Source organism: Bubalus kerabau, chromosome 3 (assembly GCF_029407905.1).
Source record: "Bubalus kerabau isolate K-KA32 ecotype Philippines breed swamp buffalo chromosome 3, PCC_UOA_SB_1v2, whole genome shotgun sequence".
Taxonomy (NCBI): domain Eukaryota; kingdom Metazoa; phylum Chordata; class Mammalia; order Artiodactyla; family Bovidae; genus Bubalus; species Bubalus kerabau.
The window spans coordinates 71,356,938-71,376,477 of record NC_073626.1 but is presented as its reverse complement, the minus strand read 5'-3'; positions in this window follow the sequence as shown (position 1 = coordinate 71,376,477).

The window sequence follows — 19,540 nt, the reverse complement described above, 5'->3', positions numbered from 1 at the left end:
TCCAGAACTTCAGCAGAGGCCATAAAGGGTGCATTTGGGGCAAGCTCAGGAGAGCAGATGCCAAAAGACACCATGATGCATGAAGTACTATAAATGGTTTCATCCTATGGCAGAGATGGAGAGCTTGCAGAGAACCATCCTGACCTCTCTTGTAGCGGCTGCCTCGGTATTCAAGGCGGGCTCCTTTTGCTTGAGCAAACAGTTGGTCCAAACAAACCAAAACAAATTGAGTGAAACCAGTTTTCAGCTAATTGCCCTCAAGAAAAATCAAGAGTTGACAAGTGTGTCACGTAATCTCCACACCCTAAACTAAAATGCCCAAAGCAGCCTTGCTTAAGCCTTTGTGTACACGGCAAACCGCAACAGCAAACAGCGCACCCAAAGTACACAGAGCACCTTCCCCCAAAGCTAATCTACTGTTAGAAACTCAGTGTGTGTCAGAAGTTGCATAAAGGCCCTCAGGAGGCAAGGGGAAATAGGTTACTTAGACAATGGTTAGAAGACTGCTGATGTTCACAGAGCCCCACTTCAGGTGAATGACTGTGTAACGGGTATGGAGGGCAGTGCAGACTCTGCAGAGTCACAGGCCCATGGGAAGGGAAAGGGAAGAGACAGGTGAGGAAGAGAGAGAACTAGGATCAAAGTCTGATTAATTCCAAGGCTTAAGGGCAAAAGGAATCAGAAATACGTAAGACCTTGTTAAAAGATTAATCCAGCCATTCAGCTGCGAAGGTGATGGTATCTTTCTTTGTATAGATGATCTTTCTAAGCAGACCCCAAGTGCTGCATAGGAAATATTTTCTGCATTGGTGGACATGGGCAATAATGCAAACCGCATGCATGAATTTAAGTGGTTTCTAACACATGTCCTTTAATTCAAATTCTTGGCTTTAACATCTTCAAAAGACTCGAATCACTTTTTTCTCCCCTTCCCCTGCTTTCTATTTCTTTCCTCTTCAACTTCTTAGTCTTTCTTCCTTGGAAGCTCTTTTGTTTAGACCTCTCCGTCTACATCTTGCTCATTTAGAAACTTGGTATAGGTCTCTTCATCTGGCATAATATTTAATTATAAGCTGCATTATTAACCCTGGGAAATAGTTTGGAAAATACTAAGTATAAAATATACTGTATTCAAGAAATTGCTACCCTATAATAAGACGGGTTTTTTTGAAAGCTTTTGAGCTAGTTTGTTTATACTCTGCCTCCCCTATCATCACCAAAAAAGCAGGATAAAACAAAACAAAACAAAAAACCTTACAGGCATTCTCATATTCTTTGAAGTTTATAGAGGATCTTGCTGAGGTTATTATGCCTTCTCTGTTTATCCCTCTGGGAAATGCCTGTTTTTTTTTTTTGTTTTCTTACCAGCTGAATTTTAGTGGAAAATCGTCCATGGGGACTCGAAAAGCTATAACTGGATTCTGTAGAGTTGCAAATAGCACATTCCCCCCCCCCCCCATTTTTCTTTTATTGTAGTAAAATACACATAACAAAATTTACCATCTTAACTATTTTTAAGTGTATAGTTCAGCGATATTAAATACACTCATAGTGTTGTGCAACCTTCGCCAACATCTATCTCCATAATTCTTTTAATCTTATAAAAAATGAAACTCTATACGCATTAGACAATAATTCCATCCCCTACACCACCCCAAAACCTCTGGCAACCACCATTCTACTTTCTTTCTCTATGATTTTGACTACACCAAGTATCTCATAGCAGTTGTTTTTTGTGACTGATTAATTTTACTTGGAGAAGGAAATGGCAACCCACCCCAGTATTCTTGCCTGGAGAATCCCATAGACAGAAGAGCTTGGCTGACTACTATAGTCCATGGGGTCACAAGAGTTAGACACGACTGAGCAACTAAACCTCCACCGATTTTACTTAGCATAATGTTCTCAAGGTTCATCCATGCTGTGGTGGTGGTGGTGGTGGTGGTTTAGTCCCTCAGTCGTGTCCAACTCTTGTGACCCCATGGACTGTAGCCCGCCAGGCTCCTCTGTCCATGAGATTCTCCAGGCAAGAGTACTGGAGTGGGTGCCATTTCCTTCTCCAGGGCATCCATGCTGTAGCATATGTCGTATTTTCTCTTAAGGGCTAAATAATATTCTCTTGAATATATATTCCATGTTTTGCTCATCCATTCAGCCACTTGAGCGGCTTCTACATTCTATCTCTTGTGAATAGTGCTACTATGAACATGGGTGTACAAATTATTGCATTGAGACCCTGCTTTCTAATTATCTGGGCTATATACCCAAAAGTAAAATTGCTAGATCACATGGAAATTCTATTTTTAATTTTTTGAAGAAATACCACACTATTTTCCACAATGACCAATAGCACATTTTAATGATAGGTAACTGATAGTAATAAAAACTTTGTTATATGATTATTTTTTAGCTCTATGAGGATGCCATTCGAACGACACATTTTCTTTGCTGGAGTATATGTGGGGTCTGCTCATTCTTAGCGTTTGTCTTAATGCTATTATTGATAAAACTGTATATAAGTTTATAAAGACAAATTAGACTTAATATGAATAACACAGAAGAAGTCTACTTATCCAGATTAAAAATGTAAGGCATAATTTTCTCTATTATTATTATTATCAGTAAATAATAATAGTTACCGTTTAATTATAGCTAGTTATGTGCCAGGAATGGGATGAGTAATTTGCATTTAATCCACATAATTTAATGGCTGCAAAGACTTATTTTTATGACTTTATAAATTTCACACACTTATACACACATGCATGCACATATCCACATACAGTGATTCACTAATTTTATCCACCTCAGGTCTAACTTTTTCTCTCTGGGTTTGAAAGTTATCTATGGTCTTGTCCTCCTACCCACCTAATAACGTATACCATTATTCCCAGGCCTCAAAGGTCATCTTTGTTCTCCATGTTAACTCAGTTGTTCTATCCAGAAATATCCTCTTCTCCCCTTCATCTATATGAATTCCTCCCATCTCTTAAAGACCAAGATAAACTGTCAATTCCTTTTAAAAGTTGAAATGCCTGCATATATTCCCCTTCCCTCAACCGCAATTGTAATTACAATTTAATAATGTTATGCTTGTATTATAAACTTGAACTGTTTTGTAATTATTTCATCACTCCACTGGTATTATTTCTTAACTAGATTTAACGCTCTTTACATAAAGGAATTAAGTCTTAACTTTTTTTTTTTTCCAAAATCTTTGCAGACCACCTCAGAGATTAAAAACAGTTGCTTTACACAAAGCACTTAGAAGAGAACTTGATATTTAGCAAATACTATATATGTGTGTGTTGTATATATAATATATACAATATATAATATAATATAAAATATACAACACACACACATATATAGCTATATATATGGAGGAGAGTACTAGGCACAGAGGTGCTTACCTGGTGGCTCAGATGGTAAAGAATTTCTGCCTGCAATGTGGGTGACCGGGGTTTGATCCCTAGGTTGGGAAGATTCCCCTGGAGGAGGGTACAGCAACCCACTCCAGTATTCTTCCCTGAAGAATCCCCATAGGCAGAGGAGCCTGGCAGTCTACGGTCTGCTGCTGCTGCTAAGTCACTTCTGTCGTGTCCGACTCTGTGCGACCCCATAGACGGCAGCCCGCCAGGCTCCCCCATCCCTGGGATTCTCCAGGCAAAAACACTGGAGTGGGTTGCCATTTCCTTCTCCAATGCATGAAAGTGAAAAGTGAAAGTGAAGTCGCTCAGTCGTGTCCGACCCTCAGCGACCCCATGGACTGCAGCCCACCAGGCTCCTCCGTCCTGGTATGTAGCAAATGCTCATAACTATTGGTTGAATGAGTAAATACTGAGTGAATGAATTGTATCAAAACGTGATTTGATCAGTCAGCCAATATTATAAGCACCAATTCTGTGGTGTGTGTGAAAGTGAAAAGTGAAAGTGAAGTTGCTCAGTTGCTTCTGACTCTTTGTGACACCATGGGGTCACAAAGAGTCAGACCCAACAGAGCAAGTAAGTACACAGTGCACGCGCGCGCGCGCACACACACACACACACACCCACACACACACACACCCACACACAGAATTGGTGCTTATAATATTGGCTGACTGATCAAATCACATTTTGATACAATTCATTCACTCAGTATTTACTCATTCAACCAATAGTTATGAGCATTTGCTACATACCAGGACAGAGGAGCCTGGTGGGCGGGCTGCAGTCCATGGGGTCGCTGAGGGTTGGACACGACTGAGCGACTTCACTTTCACTTTTCACTTTCATGCATTGGAGAAGGAAATGGCAACCCACTCCAGTGTTCTTGCCTGGAGAATCCCAGGGACGGGGGAGCCTGGTGGGCTGCCGTCTATGGGGTCGCACAGAGTCGGACACGACTGAAGCGACTTAACAGCAGCAGCAGGCAACTCAAATGGATTAAATACCTTAGAAAGACATAAAATGTGCATTACCAGGGAGGAAATATGTCAGTATAATCAAATGGTAAAAAAATTTCAGTGAGTCAGCATTTCTAGAATACCATCTTTAATCATTCACTTTCAACAAAATCTTCCTCAACTCATTATTTGTATTATGTAATATTCTCCCTGGCACTTCTCATTTATTTCTTAGATTATAAGCACTGTCATTTAATTAATAACCATAAGTAAATTAAAGTGTGCTCTTAAAAAAGCTTCCATCCTAGCTGTCAACTTATTCTTCTACGTAGATACTCATTTGTTGACTCAGTGAGTATGATTAAACAACTCGTAGGTGTCAGGCACTGTTCCAGATGCCAGGCGCACTGCAATAAGTGAAATAAAGTTCATCCATTGATGCAGCCTGCCTTCTGGTGGGGGAGACGCAACCAGTTAGAACACAAGCAAAAATACATATACAATTATGTTAGGATGTAATAAGTGTTATGAAGAAAAATAAGGCAGTAAGAAGGTGAGAGTGAACAGGAGGAGAGTCAGGAAAACTTCTGAAGACATGAGATTTGAGTAGAGGCAAGAATTAAGCCTAAAAGAACATGGCATGAGGACATCTCAGCAAAGAACATTCCAGGTAGCTGGCCACGCTTGTTATAGCTGAAAACCTTTCAGTAGGTCAATGTGGCTGGAGCTAAGTGAGAACTGAGGGAAGAGGATGCTGATAGAACATGAGATCTGCCAAGTAAGGGTCTGGCTTGCTTGGGATAATCATGTTTTATGCCTGCTTCCCTGGCATAATTACTCTGTGGCCCCTTGCATTCTCTGAAGAGTTCTGCTTGGATTATAAACCATGTGGCAACCCTGCTCTCACATCCAGGTAAGGACTTTGGATTTCAGTCTGAGACGGGACATAATTGCAAGGTTTTCATCTAAAGAATGGCATCGTTTGACTTAACACTTCTTTAATGTTGTTTAAAAAAACTCTTCACGGAGAGGGTAGGAGTCAAGAGTGGAAGCAGAGGTGGGATGAATTCCATAGCACCCCAAACACAAATGCCAATACAATGCCCCTTTGGGATGTTTCTTTATAGACACTTATGACTTACTTAAGAAACATCATGACTCTTTTTAACAGTTTTACACTCTGTGTACATTGATTGCCATAGATTTCCTTACAATTAACACATTTAATGACATAATGCTTAGCCTCTCCATATGACCTGGAAGAATAATTATAAACAAGCAACTTTAATATCCAGTAAAATTTTCTTCTATAAGTACTAAGAAAAGAAAAGCAAAACAAAACTTTGGAAAGCTCGAAAATTTGAACTTGATCAAAGATCAAAGATGGCTGTATTTACTATAATTTTAAGGCATGGTTTACCAAGTGTGTGAAATGATAGCAATATCTGTTCAATTATCATGTACACATTTTCCTAAAATTCTCTATCTAGAACAATATATTGGAGAAGGAAATGGCAAACCACTCCAATATTCTTGCCGGGAGAACCCCACGGACAGTGGAGTCTAGTTGGCTACAGTCCATGGGGTAGCAGAGAGTCAGATATGACTTAGTGATGGAAGGGCAAAAGAACAATGTTTGATCTGCAAAACTGTCAAATATTTGTATAGAGTGCAGTTAAAATAATCAGCAAATATGTGGCTATTACTATTCTGGCAAAACTTTTTTTCTCAGTGGGAGATACTATAATACTTCAAGCCAGAAAAGTTTTTTTTTTTAATCAGTGAAAAGCTTTTATGTGCAAAGTTTATTTTAAAAATTTAAACTAATAAGGCTTTCTACCTACATTGAGCTGTGTACCCAGGCTTCAACATAGCAGAGTTTCTCTAATTCTTGTTAACATAATGAAGAGTCCAGAGAGTTACCCTTCAGAAGGGAGGGTGAGTAAATGAGAAGACAGCAGTCTTAGTCAACTTGATTTTGGAAAATTACGCTCCTTTTGTTTTGTCCTCACTGTTGCTTAACTCCAGTTGAGGCTGAGAATTTCCAGCTCAGAGTAATCCCCGGGGAAGCCTAAAAAGCAGCAGTCCTTCCAGCTGCTTGGGAGCCCAGCAGTGACACTGAGAGTGACCTGTCACTTCTCCATGCAGCTATAATTCTGCCAAGGAAGGAAAAATAACATAAGGCAAAATTCAAGGACATAAAAATCAGATACCCTAAACAGAATGGTAGTACCCATGGATTCAAAGCAGGAAGTATGCAAAGAGTTAAAAAGAGAACGTTTAAAAAAAATGTTTTAAGAAAGACTAAAACATAAAGAATTTAAATGTGTGTATATATATAAAATACATAATACACATATGTGTTCAGATGATTGTTATCTGTAACAATACTCTTTTAAATATTGTTAAAATGGGCTTTCTCAGTTGTATGAGGTGATGTTTCACCATATATTGACAGTTTATTGATTATCAGTTTAATGACAAAGTCTTCCCTGGTAGCTCAGACCATAAAGAGTCTGCCTGCAGTGTGGGAGGCCTGGGTTTGATTCCTGGGTCAGGAAGATCCCCTGGAGAAGAAAATCCATTCTGGTACTCTTGCCTGAAAAATTCTATGGACAGAGGAGCCTACATGGACAGACGTGGGCTACAGCCTATGGGGTCAGAAAGAGCGGGACACAACTGAGTGACCAACACTTTCACTTTCACTAATGACAAAGTCACTGTTAACAGAATTCCCCTGTAGATTATATTTTTAAAAGTTCAGTTGCCTGAGTTTCTAAAAATTTACTGTATGGTTTTTAAGATCTGCATCCTCATTCCAAGTAAGAATGCCTCACACCAGGGCTCATACAGAAGTCCATCACTATCGTTATATTGGTTTCTGTTACTACATCATTCACTGCAGTCCTAGAAGCCACATGAAAGGCAATGGTTGCTGAGAATGTCCGGAAGGATAAAGCAGTTACCAACACCTGCAGAAAAAAAAGATATTCATATACTCAGGCTTTCAGGAAAAACAGGAAGCAAGATGAGAGAAACTCACAGAAACCTGGAAATCAAAAATGGAAACAAAAGGAGCAGGTCATTTGCACCCCACCCCTGACAGCTCACACCACCCTAAGCAAACCGGTTTCCTATCACAAATTCCACCCTGACAAAGGGCAGATTTAAAAAGCAATTTATGTAGTCTAAATTCTGCTGGGGCGAGTTGAAGGCCTCACCATTAAGGCTTCTTGAGTACCTAGGGTGCACAGGCCTTGATTTTTTTTTATAAGCTCCATCCTCATTAGCTCCCTTTAGATTTGTAAAACATATAACCAATTCATCTGGTTGGACCTCTCCACAACCTCGTGCAGTCGGCCCTCCATATCTGAAGATTTTATATAAGGGACTTGAGCATCTGCAGATTTTGGTATCCGCAGGAGGTGCGGGAAGCAATCCCCTGTGGATAAGAAAAGGATGATTGCACTAGAGTCAGGGCAGGACTGTTAATTCTGTCATAAGTGTTGGAGAATTGAGGCAAGAGAAGTTAAGTGGCTTATTCAAGTTCAAGAAGCAAGTGAGTCTAGAACTCACTTCTCTCTTACTCTCTTGCTCCAATGCCAAAGGCAGTAAGTTCTACCCTAATGTTAGATCAAAAATTATACAGATGTCCATACAAACCCATCACTCAGCTGGTCCACAAAGGTTGAGCATTTCCTGGACAGAGTTCTCTGAGTCAGAATACCAAGCACCCTTAAAAGGCAACAGAAGTACAAAGTAACATCTCTATCCTCAGCTTTCTCTGTTAGAAAACTAAAGATAAAATACATGCATGAAGCAATTTGACCAGAAAGTCATATAACACAGGAAATGCACCAAACTAAAATGTGCCGGAAACAAAATCCCTTTTAAAGAATTTTCCAAATCAAGGTGAAAAAGCATTAGAACATTTTTCTGCACAGATGTAAATTAATGTGATAATAAAACTGATTTGAGTTTCCATCAAAGTTCTTTTTTGGTTGTTGTTGTTAAAATGTAATCACATTATTAAGGATTAATCACATAGAAGAATGGAAATCAATTCTTCTAGTAATATATATTGTAAGATTGTTTAATGGTTTGTATAGCCATTTATATGAATTATGCATTGATATTCGTCTTTCTTGGACCTAAAACATGAAATACAGTATCTGCTTTCCAACGGGTCTGTTTAAAATCTATTTTGTGTACTTTCAACTTCTCAGATTTGTAATTCTAATTTATTCATTTCTCCATACTTTACACAGGTAAATGTAAATACTTAAAATAAGATGTGATTTCCTTGGATTTTCTTTTTCCATGTACTTCACTGATACTTAAGAAAAAAAAATTATGGGGAAAGGAAATAGCTGTATTTAGTATTCATTTTTAACTTTACCAGGGTGCTGAGTATTCAGTCTATCTTTACTTGCTATTTCCTTGGATTATGTTAGAAAGATAGAAAATTTAATACAGATTTAAAATAAAGGCATATAAGACCAAGTTTAAATGTAGGGTGACTCTCTGAATATCTATCTGAATCCACTCACTTTGGCCTTTCCATGAATTTTTAAGAACATATTTTAATAATTTCCAACCTTCTTTAATCTACCACACTCTGGTTTAATCTCTGAAATTACTAACCCGCCACTTCCTTCTTCTTGCCAATGGTATATTATGGAGTAAATTGTGTTAATAGGTTTTAAAAGGTGCCTTGGAAAAAATATTTAAAATTTCTGTGGAGATGTTTAAAGATACTTTGAGTTATCACAAATTTTAGGCTTAGAGATATTACTACTCTGTGTATTTTTTCCAGGCTTACTGAGATATATTTGACATATAATACTGTGTAAATTTAAGAATTGCAATGTGTTAATGTACTTACATATTACAAAATAATTACCATGACACCCAAAGCTAGCAACTCTAATTACATCACATCGGTACCATTTCTCTTTTGTTTTGAGAATATTCAAGATTTACTTTTTAAGAAATTTTCAAGTATATAATATTGTTAACCATAATTACCATGTTGTACATTAGATCTCCAGAATGTATTCATGTTCTTAGTGGAAGTTTGTACCATTTAACCAATTGTTGCTATCTTTCAGTCCCTGGTAACTATCATCTGTTCTCTGTTTCTATGAATTTGGATTTTTTTTTTTAAGATTCCACATATAAGTGATATCACACAGTATCTGTCTTACTCTGGCTTATTTCACTTAACATGATACCCTCATGGTCTATCCATGTTGTTGCAAATGAAAGGATTTCCTTCTTTCTCATCATTGAATAATATTAATACACACATACTGTGTGTGTACACACACATACAGGCTTCCTAGGTGGTGCTAGTGGTAAAGAACCCGCCTGTCAGTGCAAGAGACATAAGAGGTGGGTTCAATACCTGGGTCAGGAAAATCCCGGGGAGGAGGGCACGGCAACCCACTCCAGTATTCTTGTCTGGAGAATCCCAAGGACAGAGGAGCCTGGCAGACTACAGTCTGTAGGGTCGCAAAGAGTCAGGCACGACTGAAGTGCATGTGTGTGTGTGTGTGTGTGTGTGTGTGTGTGTGTGTATTTATATACCACGTCTTCTTTATTCCTTCATCCATTGACAGACACATAGGTTGTTCTCAGATTTTGGCTATTATTCATAGTAAGACAATAAATATGGGAGTAAAGATCTCTGTGAAATCCTGGTTTTTATTTCCTTTAGTTTTATATCCAAAGTGGGATTGCTGAGTCATTTGGTAGTTCTGTTTTTAATTTTTTGAGGAGCCTCCATACTATCTTTCATCAGCTGCATTACTTACATTTCCACCAATGGTGCACACGGACTTTTCTCCAAATCCTTGCTAACACTTGCTCTCTCGTCTTTTTGATGATGGTTGTTCTAACAGGTGTGAGGTGATATTTCACTGTGGTTTTGTGTTGCATTCCCCTGATGATTAGAGATGCTAAGCACATTTTCATGTACTTGCTGGCCATCGTATGTCTTCTTTGGAAAAATGTCTATTCAATATCACTATTTTTTTAATTGGGTTAGTTTTTGTCTTGCTATTGAACTGTATGAGTTCTTTATGTAGTTTGTATATTAACCACTTATCAGATTTTGCTTCGTGTATAATTTCTCCCATTTCATAGGCTTTTTATTTTGTTGGTTGCTTGTTTTGCTGTGCAGAAACTTTTCATTTTGATGTCATCCCACTTAATTTTTTTTTTTTTTGGTGCAATATCTAAAAATCATTGCCAAGACCAATGTTAAGGAGACTTTTCCCTATGTTTTCTTAGTATTTTTATGGTTTTGGGTCTTATGCTTAACTGTTTAGTCCATTTTGAGTTAACTTTTGTGAGGCGTATATGGTAGGAGTGTAACTTCATTTTTATGCCTATAGTTATCTCAATTTTCAACTATTAAGGAGACTATCTATCCTTCCCCACTGAATCTTCTTAGCTTCCTTGTCAAATATGTGTTGATTATATATGGGACAGTTTATTTCTGGGCTCTCAACTCTGTTCTATTGGTCTACTGTTTGATTACTATAGCTTTATAGTATAGATTGAAATGAGGAAATGTGATGCCTCTGGGTTTGTTCTTCTTTCTCAGGATTGCTTTGGTTATTCAGAGTCTTTTGGAGTTTTACAAATTTTAGATTTGTTCTACTTCCATGAAATAAGCCATTAAAATTTTGATAGAGATTGCACTATATCTAGTGAGGGCTTTGCATATTATGGACATTTTAACAATATTGATTCTTCCAATACATGAACACAAGATATATTTCCACTTGTTTGTATCTCAATTTCATTCAGTCTTACAGTTTTCAGTGTAACCAAAATCTTTCACTTTGGTTAAATTTACTATTACTTTGATGCAATTGTAAATGGAATTATTTTTCATGTTTTGTTGCTCAAGTATAGAAATGGAATTGATTTCTGTATGCCGATTTTATATCATGCAAATTTACTAAATTTGTTGATTACTTCTATTTTTTTTTTTTGTTTTGGGTGGAGTTATTGTAACTTGCTGTACACAAGATCATGTCATCTGCAACGGAGACATTTTTACTTCTTCCTTTCCGATTGAAATCTTTTCTCTTTTTCCATCATCTTGCCTGATTGCTGTGGTCGGACTTCCAGTACTATGTTGAATAAGAGCAGTGATAGTTGGCACCCTGGCCTTGATTTTGAATTTAACAGAGAAGTTTTCAATATTTCACCACTGAGTATCATGCTGTGTTCCCCAAGTGGTGCCAGTGGTAAAGAATCTGCTTGCCAATTACAGATTATGTTAGCCGTGGAATTGTTATATATGGTCTTTGTTATGTTAAGGTATATCCCATTGATATTCAATGCTAAAAGCTTTTATCAAGAAAGGATGTTGTATTTTGTCAAATACACTTTATGCATCTATTGAGACAATCATATTATTCTTATATTTCATTCTATCAATGTGGTGTATTGCATTTATTGATTTGCATAAGTTGAGATGCTTGCATTCCAGAGATAAACCCTGCTTGATCATGATATATGATCCTTTTAATGTGCTCTTGAATTCAGTTTGCCAATATTTTATTGAGAAATTTTATACTTACATTTTTTACACTTCATGCTGGGCTGGATGAAGCACAAGCTGGAATCAAGATTGCCAGGAGAAATATCAATAACCCCAGATATGCAGATGACACCACCCTTATGGCAGAAAGTGAAGAGGAACTAAACAGCCTCTTGATGAAAGTGAGAGAGGAGAGTGAAAAAGCTGGCTTAAAATTCAACATTCAGCAAACTAAGATCATGGCATCTGGTCTCATCACTTCATGGCAAATAGATAGGGAAACAGTGGAAACAGTGGCAGACTTTATTTTTTTGTCTCCAAAATCACTGCAGATGGTGACTGCAGCCACGAAATTCAAAGATGCTCCTTGGAAGAAAAGCTATGACAAACCTAGACAGCATATTAAAGACCTCTGCCAACAAGTTCCGTACAGTCAAAGCTACGCTTTTTCCAGTTGTTATATATGGATGTTAGAATTGGCCCATAAAGAGAGCTGAGTGCTAAAGAATCGATGCTTTTGAACTGTGGTGTTGGGGAAGACTCTGAGAGTTCCCTGGACTGCAAGGAGATCAAACCAGTCCATCCTAAAGGAAATCAGTCCTGAATATTCATTGGAAGGACTGATGCTGAAGCTGAAGCTCCAATACTTTGGACACCTGATGAGAAGAACTGACTCATTGGAAAAGACCCTGATTTGGGGAAAGATTAAAGGCAGGAGGAGAAGGGGACGACAGAGGATTAGATGGTTGGATGGCATCACCAACTTGACGGACATGAGTTTGAGCAAGCTCCAGGAGTTGCTGATGGACAAGGAAGCCTGGCATGCTGCAGTCCATGGGGTAGCAAAGACTTGGACACAACTGAGCAACTGAACTGAACTGAATTCAGTTTGTCAATATTTTATTGAGATTTTACACTTATATGCATACTTTTTATTATTACATAGGTTTCAGGTATGCAGCATTTTAATTATCTGTTTACATTTCAAAGCAATCACCACAAGTCTAAGTAGCATCTCTCAATGTGAGACCCATTTTGCCCACCCCCACAAACCTCTTCCCCTCTGATAACCACTAATCTGAGTTCTGTATTTGAGTTTTATTTGCATGCTTGCCTGCTTTGTTAGACCCTACATATAAGTGAAATGATATAGTATTTGTCTTTCTTCATATGACTTACTTCACATTGCTTCACTTCATTCACGTGGTTGCAAATGGTAGGATTTAATTATTTTTATGGCTAAGTAGTATTCCATTGGGTATGTGTGTACACCTCCCATCTTCTTTATCCAGTCATCTAGCAATGAGCACTTAGGTTGTTTCCATATTTTGACTATTATAAACAAGTCTTCAATGAACACAGTTCAGTTCAGTTGCTTGATTCTTTGTGACCCCATGGACTGCAGCACACCAGGCTTCCCTGTCCATCTCCAATTCCCAGAGCCTACTCAAACTCATGTCCCTTGCATCATTGATGCCATCCAACTATCTCATCCTCTGTCGTCCCCTGCTCCTCCCACTTTCGATCATTTCCATCATCAGGGTCTTTTCCAATGAGTTGGTTCTTCGCATCAGGTGGCCAAAGTACTGGAGTATCAGCTTCAGCATCAGTCCTTCCAATGAATATTCAGGACCGATTTCCTTTGGGATTAACTGGTTTGATCTCTTTGCAGTCCAAGGAACTCTCAAAGAGTCTTCTCCAGCACCACAGTTCAAAAGCATCAATTCTTCAGTGCTCAGCTTTCTTTATAGTCCAACCCTCACATCCATACATGACTACTGGAAAAACCGTAGCTTTGACTAGACAGACCTCTGTTGGCAAAGTAATGTCTCTGCTTTTCAATATGCTATCTAGGATGGTCATAGCTTTTCTTCCAAGGAGCAAGCATCTTTTAATTTCATGGCTGCAGTGACCATCTGCAGTGATTTTGGAGTCCAAAAAAATAAAGTCTGTCACTGTTCCACTGTTTCCCCATCTATTTCCCATGAAGGGATGGGACGGGATGCCATGATCTTAGTGTTCTGAATTTTGAGCTTTAAGCCAACTTTTTCACTCTCCTCTTTCACTTTCAACAAGAGGCTCTTTAGTTCTTCATTTTCTGCATAAGGGTGGTGTCATCTGCGTATTTGAGGTTATTGATATCTCTCCCGGCAATCTTGATTCCAGCTTGTGCTTCTTCCAGCCCAGGATTTCACATGATGTACTCTGCATATAAGTTAAAAAAGCAGGGTGACAATATACAGCCTTGATGTACTCCTTTCCCTATTTGGAACCAGTCTGTTCTTCCATGTCCAGTTCTAACTGTTGCTTCCTGACCTGCACACAGGTTTCTCAAAAGGCAGGTCAGGTGGTCTGGCATGCCCATCTCTTGAAGAATTTTCCACAGTTTATTGTGATCCACACAGTCAAAGGCTTTGGCATAGTCAATAAAGCAGATGTTTTTCTGGACCTCTCTTCCTTTTTCGATGATCCAGCAGATGATGGCAATGTGATCTCTGGTTCCTCTGCCTTTTCTAAAACCAGCTTGAATATCTGGAAGTTCGTGGTTCACGTATTGCTGAAGCCTGGCGTGGAGAATTTTGAGAGCTACTTTACTAATGTGTGAGATGAGTGCAATTGTGCAGTAGTTTGAGCATTCTTTGGCACTGCCTTTCTTTGGGATTGGAATGAAAACTGACGTTTTCCAGTCCTGTGGCCACTGATGAGCTTTCCAACTTTGCTAACATATTGAGTGCAGCACTTTCACAGCATCATCTTTTAGGATTTGAAATAGCTCAACTGGAATTCCATCACCTCCACTAGCTTTGTTCGTAGTGATGCTTCCTGAGGCCCACTTCACATTCCAGGATGTCTGGCTCTAGGTGAATGATCACACCATCATGATTATCTGGGTCGTGAAGATCTTTTTTGTACAGTTATTCTTCTTCTGTGTATTCTTGCCACCTCTTCTTAATATCTTCTGCTTCTGTTCAGTTCAGTTCAGTCACTCAGTCATGTCCAACTTTTTGTGACCCCATGAATCGCAGTATGCCAGGCCTCCCTGTCCATCACCAACTCCTGGAGTCCACCCAAACCCATGTCCATTGAGTCAGTGATGCCATCCAGCCATGTCATCCTCTGTTGTTCCCTTCTTCTCCAGCCCCCAATCCTTCCCAGCATCAGAGTCTTTTCCAATGAGTCAACTCTTCACATGAGGTGGCCAAAGTATTGGAGTTTCAGCCTCAGCATCAGTCCTTCCAATGAACACCCAGGACTGGTCTCCTTTAGGATGTACTGGTTGGATCTTCTTGCAGTCCAAGGGACTCTCAAGAGTCTTCTCAAACACCACAGTTCAAAAGCATCAATTCTTCGGTGCTCAGCCTTCTTCACAGTGCAACTCTCACATCCATACATGACCACTGGAAAAAGCATAGCCTTGACTAGATGGACCTTTGTTGGCAAAGTAATATCTCTACTTTTTAATATGCTATCTAGGTTGGTCATAACTTTCCTTCCAAGGAGTAAGTCCATACCATTTCTGTCCTTTATTGTGCCCATCTTTGCATGAAATGTTTCCTTCATAACTCTCATTTTCTTGAGATCTCTAGTCTTTCCCATTCTATTGTTTTCCTTTATTTCTTTGCATTGATCACAGAGGAAGGCTTTCTTATCTCTCCTTGCTATTCTTTGGAACTCTGCATTCAAATGGGTATATCTTTCCTTTTCTCCTTTGCTTTTCACTTCTTTACATAGCTATTTGTAAAGCCTTCTCAGACAGCCATTTTGCTTTTTTATATTTTTCTTTGGGATGGTCTTGATTCCTGTCTCCTATACAATGACACAAACCTCCATCCATAGTTCATCAGGCACTCTATTGGATCTAGTCCCTTAAATCTATTTCTCACTTCCATTGTATAATCATAAGGGATTTGACTTAGGTCATACCTGAATGGCCTAGTGGTTTTCCCCACTTTCTTCAATTTAAGTCTGAATTTGTCAATAAGGAGTTCATGATCTGAGCCACATTCAGCTCCTAGTCTTGTTTTTGCTGACTGTATAGAGTGTCTCCATCTTTGGCTGCAAAGAATATAATCAATTGGAGTTTTGTGTTGACCATCTGGTGATGTCCATGTGTAGAGTCTTCTCTTGTGTTGTTGGAAGAGGGTGTTTGCTATGACCAGTGGGTTCTCTTGGCAAAACTCTATTAGCCTTTGCCTCACTTCATTCTGTACCCCAAGGCCAAATTTCCTGTTACTCCAGGTGTTTCTCGACTTCCTACTTTTGCATTACAGTCCCTATAATGAAAAGGACATCTTTTTTGGGGTGTTAGTTCTAAAAGGTCTTGTAGGTCTTCACAGAACTGTTAAACTTCAGCTTCTTCAGTGTTACTGGTCGGGGCATAGACTTGGATTACCATGATATTGAATGGTTTGCCTTGGAAACGAACAGATATCATTGTGTCGTTTTTGAGATTCCATCAAGTACTGCCTTTTGGACTCTTTTATTGACTGTGATGGCTACTCCATTTCTTCTAAGGGATTCCTGCCCACAGTAGTAGATATAATGGTCATCTGAGTTAAACTCACCCATTCCAGTCCATCTTAATTCCCTGATTCCTAGAATGTTGACGTTCTTGCCTAGAATGTCACTCTTGCCATCTCATGGTTGACCACTTCCAATTTACCTTGATTCATGGACCTAACATTCCACGTTCCTATGCAATATTGCTGTTTACAGCATTGGACCTTGCTTCTATCATCAGTCACATCCACAATTGGGTGTTGTTTTTGCTTTGGCTCTATCCCTTCCTTCTTTCTGGAGTTATTTATCCACTGATCTCCAGTAGCATTAATATAGTATCATTTGTTTATTTCTGTTTCCCTTGCCTTTGGAGTCGAAGCCACAAAACATCACTAAGCCTGATGTCAATGAGGTTATTGCCTATGTTTTTCTTCTAGGAATTTAATGATTCAAGTACTACATTCAAATCTTTAATCCACTTTGAGTTAACTTTTGTATATTGTGTAAGATAGGCTTCTAGGTTTTATTCTTTTGCATGTAGCTGTCCAGTTTCCTAAAGCCATATATTGAAAAGACCGAACTTTCTTCATTGTATGCTCTTTGCTCCTTTGTCATAAATCATCCATAATGTGTGAGTTTCTTTGGGGTTCTCAATTCTGTTCCACTGAGCTGTCTGTTTTTGTGCCAGTACCAGACTATTTTGATTACTATAGTTATATAGTAAAATTTGAAATCAGGGAGCATAATACCTAGTTTTATTCTTTCTCAGGATTGTTTTGGCCATTTGGCATCTTTTGTGGTTCCATACAAATTTTAGATTTATTCTAGTTCTGTGAAATATGCTCTTGGGATTTTGATAGGGATTGTATTTAATTTACAGATTTACTTTGAGTAGAATGGACATTTTAATAGTATCAATTCTTCCAATCCAGGAGCATGAAATCTCTCCATTTGTTTTGGTCATCTTCAATTTCTGTCATCAATGTTGTATTGTTTTCAGTGTACAGGTCTTTCACCTCCTTGGTTAAATGTATTCTTAGGTATTTTATTCTTTTTGATGCAACTGTAAATGTAATTGTTTCTCTTTCTGATAGTTGTAACTTCTGTTTTGTATTTTCTAAGACTCTTAAGCGTCCCTTGCACTGCAAGGACTAGTCAATCCTAAAGAAAATCAACCCTGAATATTCATTGGAAGGACTGGTGTTGAAGCTGAAGCTTCAAGACTTTGACCACCTGATGTGAAGAGCCAACTCACTAGAAAAGATTCTGAAGCTGGGAAAGACTGAAGGCAAAAGGAGAAGGGGGCGGCAGAGAATGAGATGATTAGATAGCATCACCAACTCAACGGACATGAATTTGAGCAAACTCCAGGAGATAGTGGAGGACATAGGAGCATGGTGTGCTGCAGTCCATCGAGTCGCAGAGAGTCAGACACAATTAAGCAACTGAACAACAATATTCTCTATCTCTGTTGTAGTTCTGTGTTCATCCATTCTTGAGTTCAGTGAGTCTCTTTATGACCATTACTTTGAATCCTTTATCAGGTAGATTGCTTATTTCCATTTCATGTAGGTCTTTTTCTGAGGCTTTGTCTTGTTCTTTCTATTGGATAATACTCCTCTGTATTTTCATGTTACCTAAATGTGTGTTTGCTCCTTTGATTTAGGTAAATCAGCAATCTCTCCCAGTCCTGAAGGAGTGGCTTAATTTAGAAGATGTCCTCAGGGTTTAGAGGTGCAATCCTACTTACACCAGGCATCCTCTCTGCGGGTTCTATGTGCCTTCCTGTTGTAATGAAGACACAGCTACTGGTGTGATGCCCTGGTCAGTGAGGCTGGACCTCAGACAAGCTGCAGGGTCCAGCCACTGCTACCGCACATGATGGTGGGCAAGCCTACTGTTCGGCTGGCTGTGAGGCCCAGCTGAGGTGCAGATGTGGGGGGTGCCCTCAGTGTGGCATGCCCACTGGCACTAACAGGCTAGAGAGAGAATTTTACTATTTTGCCAGCCAGTGCTGACATTACACAACCTGGGGTCACAAAAAATGGCTCCCACCAGTGTCTCAGTCCAAAGGGAGCATCCCAACTGGTTCTTTCCTCTCTGGCAGATGCTTCGAGATTAGTAAGTGAATCCCTTTTACCTATGATCTATGTACTTTTCCACCTGATGGGTTTTTTGCTGGTTTTCAGGTTGAGTGAGTCTGCAAGTATGTCATTTAAGAGCGAGTTTTCCATTCCCTGTAGTTCTATAGCTTTCCTAAACATATTCCCTATTGATTTTCATATCCAAAGGTATTTGGGGGGCTCATTTCTCCTACACAGAATTTAGAGGTTCTGCTGCACCAGCCTGCCCCCTCCATATTTTCAGGGAAATAAGAGGTTGGACGGGGCTTCCTTGGTAGTTCAGCTGGTAAAGGATCCGCCTGCAATGCAAGAGACCCCGGTTTGATTCCTGGGTCGGGAAGATCCTCTGGAGAAGGGATAGGCTACCAACTCTAGTATTCTTGGGCTTCTCTTGTGGCTCAGCTGATAAAGAATCTGCCTGCAATGTGGGAGATCTGGGTTTGATCCCTGGGTTGGGAAGATCCCCTGGAGAATAAAAGGCTATCCACTCCAGAATTCTGGCCTAGAGAATTGCCGGGAGCCAGCAAGAGATATTCCACTCGTGACAAAGGTCATGAGGAAGGAGGCTCAACATATGCAAAGGCAGGATCGAGCCTCAGGAGTCCCCCCGGATATTCTCGAGCATCTACCCCCCCAAAACCAGAGTCTGCCTATTTTATTGCTTCGTGCTCTCACCTCTGACTTTACTGGGGGCTGTCCCCCACCACCATCTCACTCTCTCTGTCAAAGAGTTAACTTACAGCTCCAATTAATAAAGTTCCTGGGCAACTAGGAGTGCTTAAATCCAAACCCCTCAGATGGCTCTCTAACTCTCCTGACAAGTTTACCCGGACTCCTACAGCTATGCATATGATTGTTTACAGTCTCCCAGCCTCGAGAGGCACAGGAAGCTTAAGATATTCAAATAGCTTAGAGCCTCTCAGAGAGTTAGAAACTGTCAGAATAAAACTAGTAAAAGATTTCATTAATGA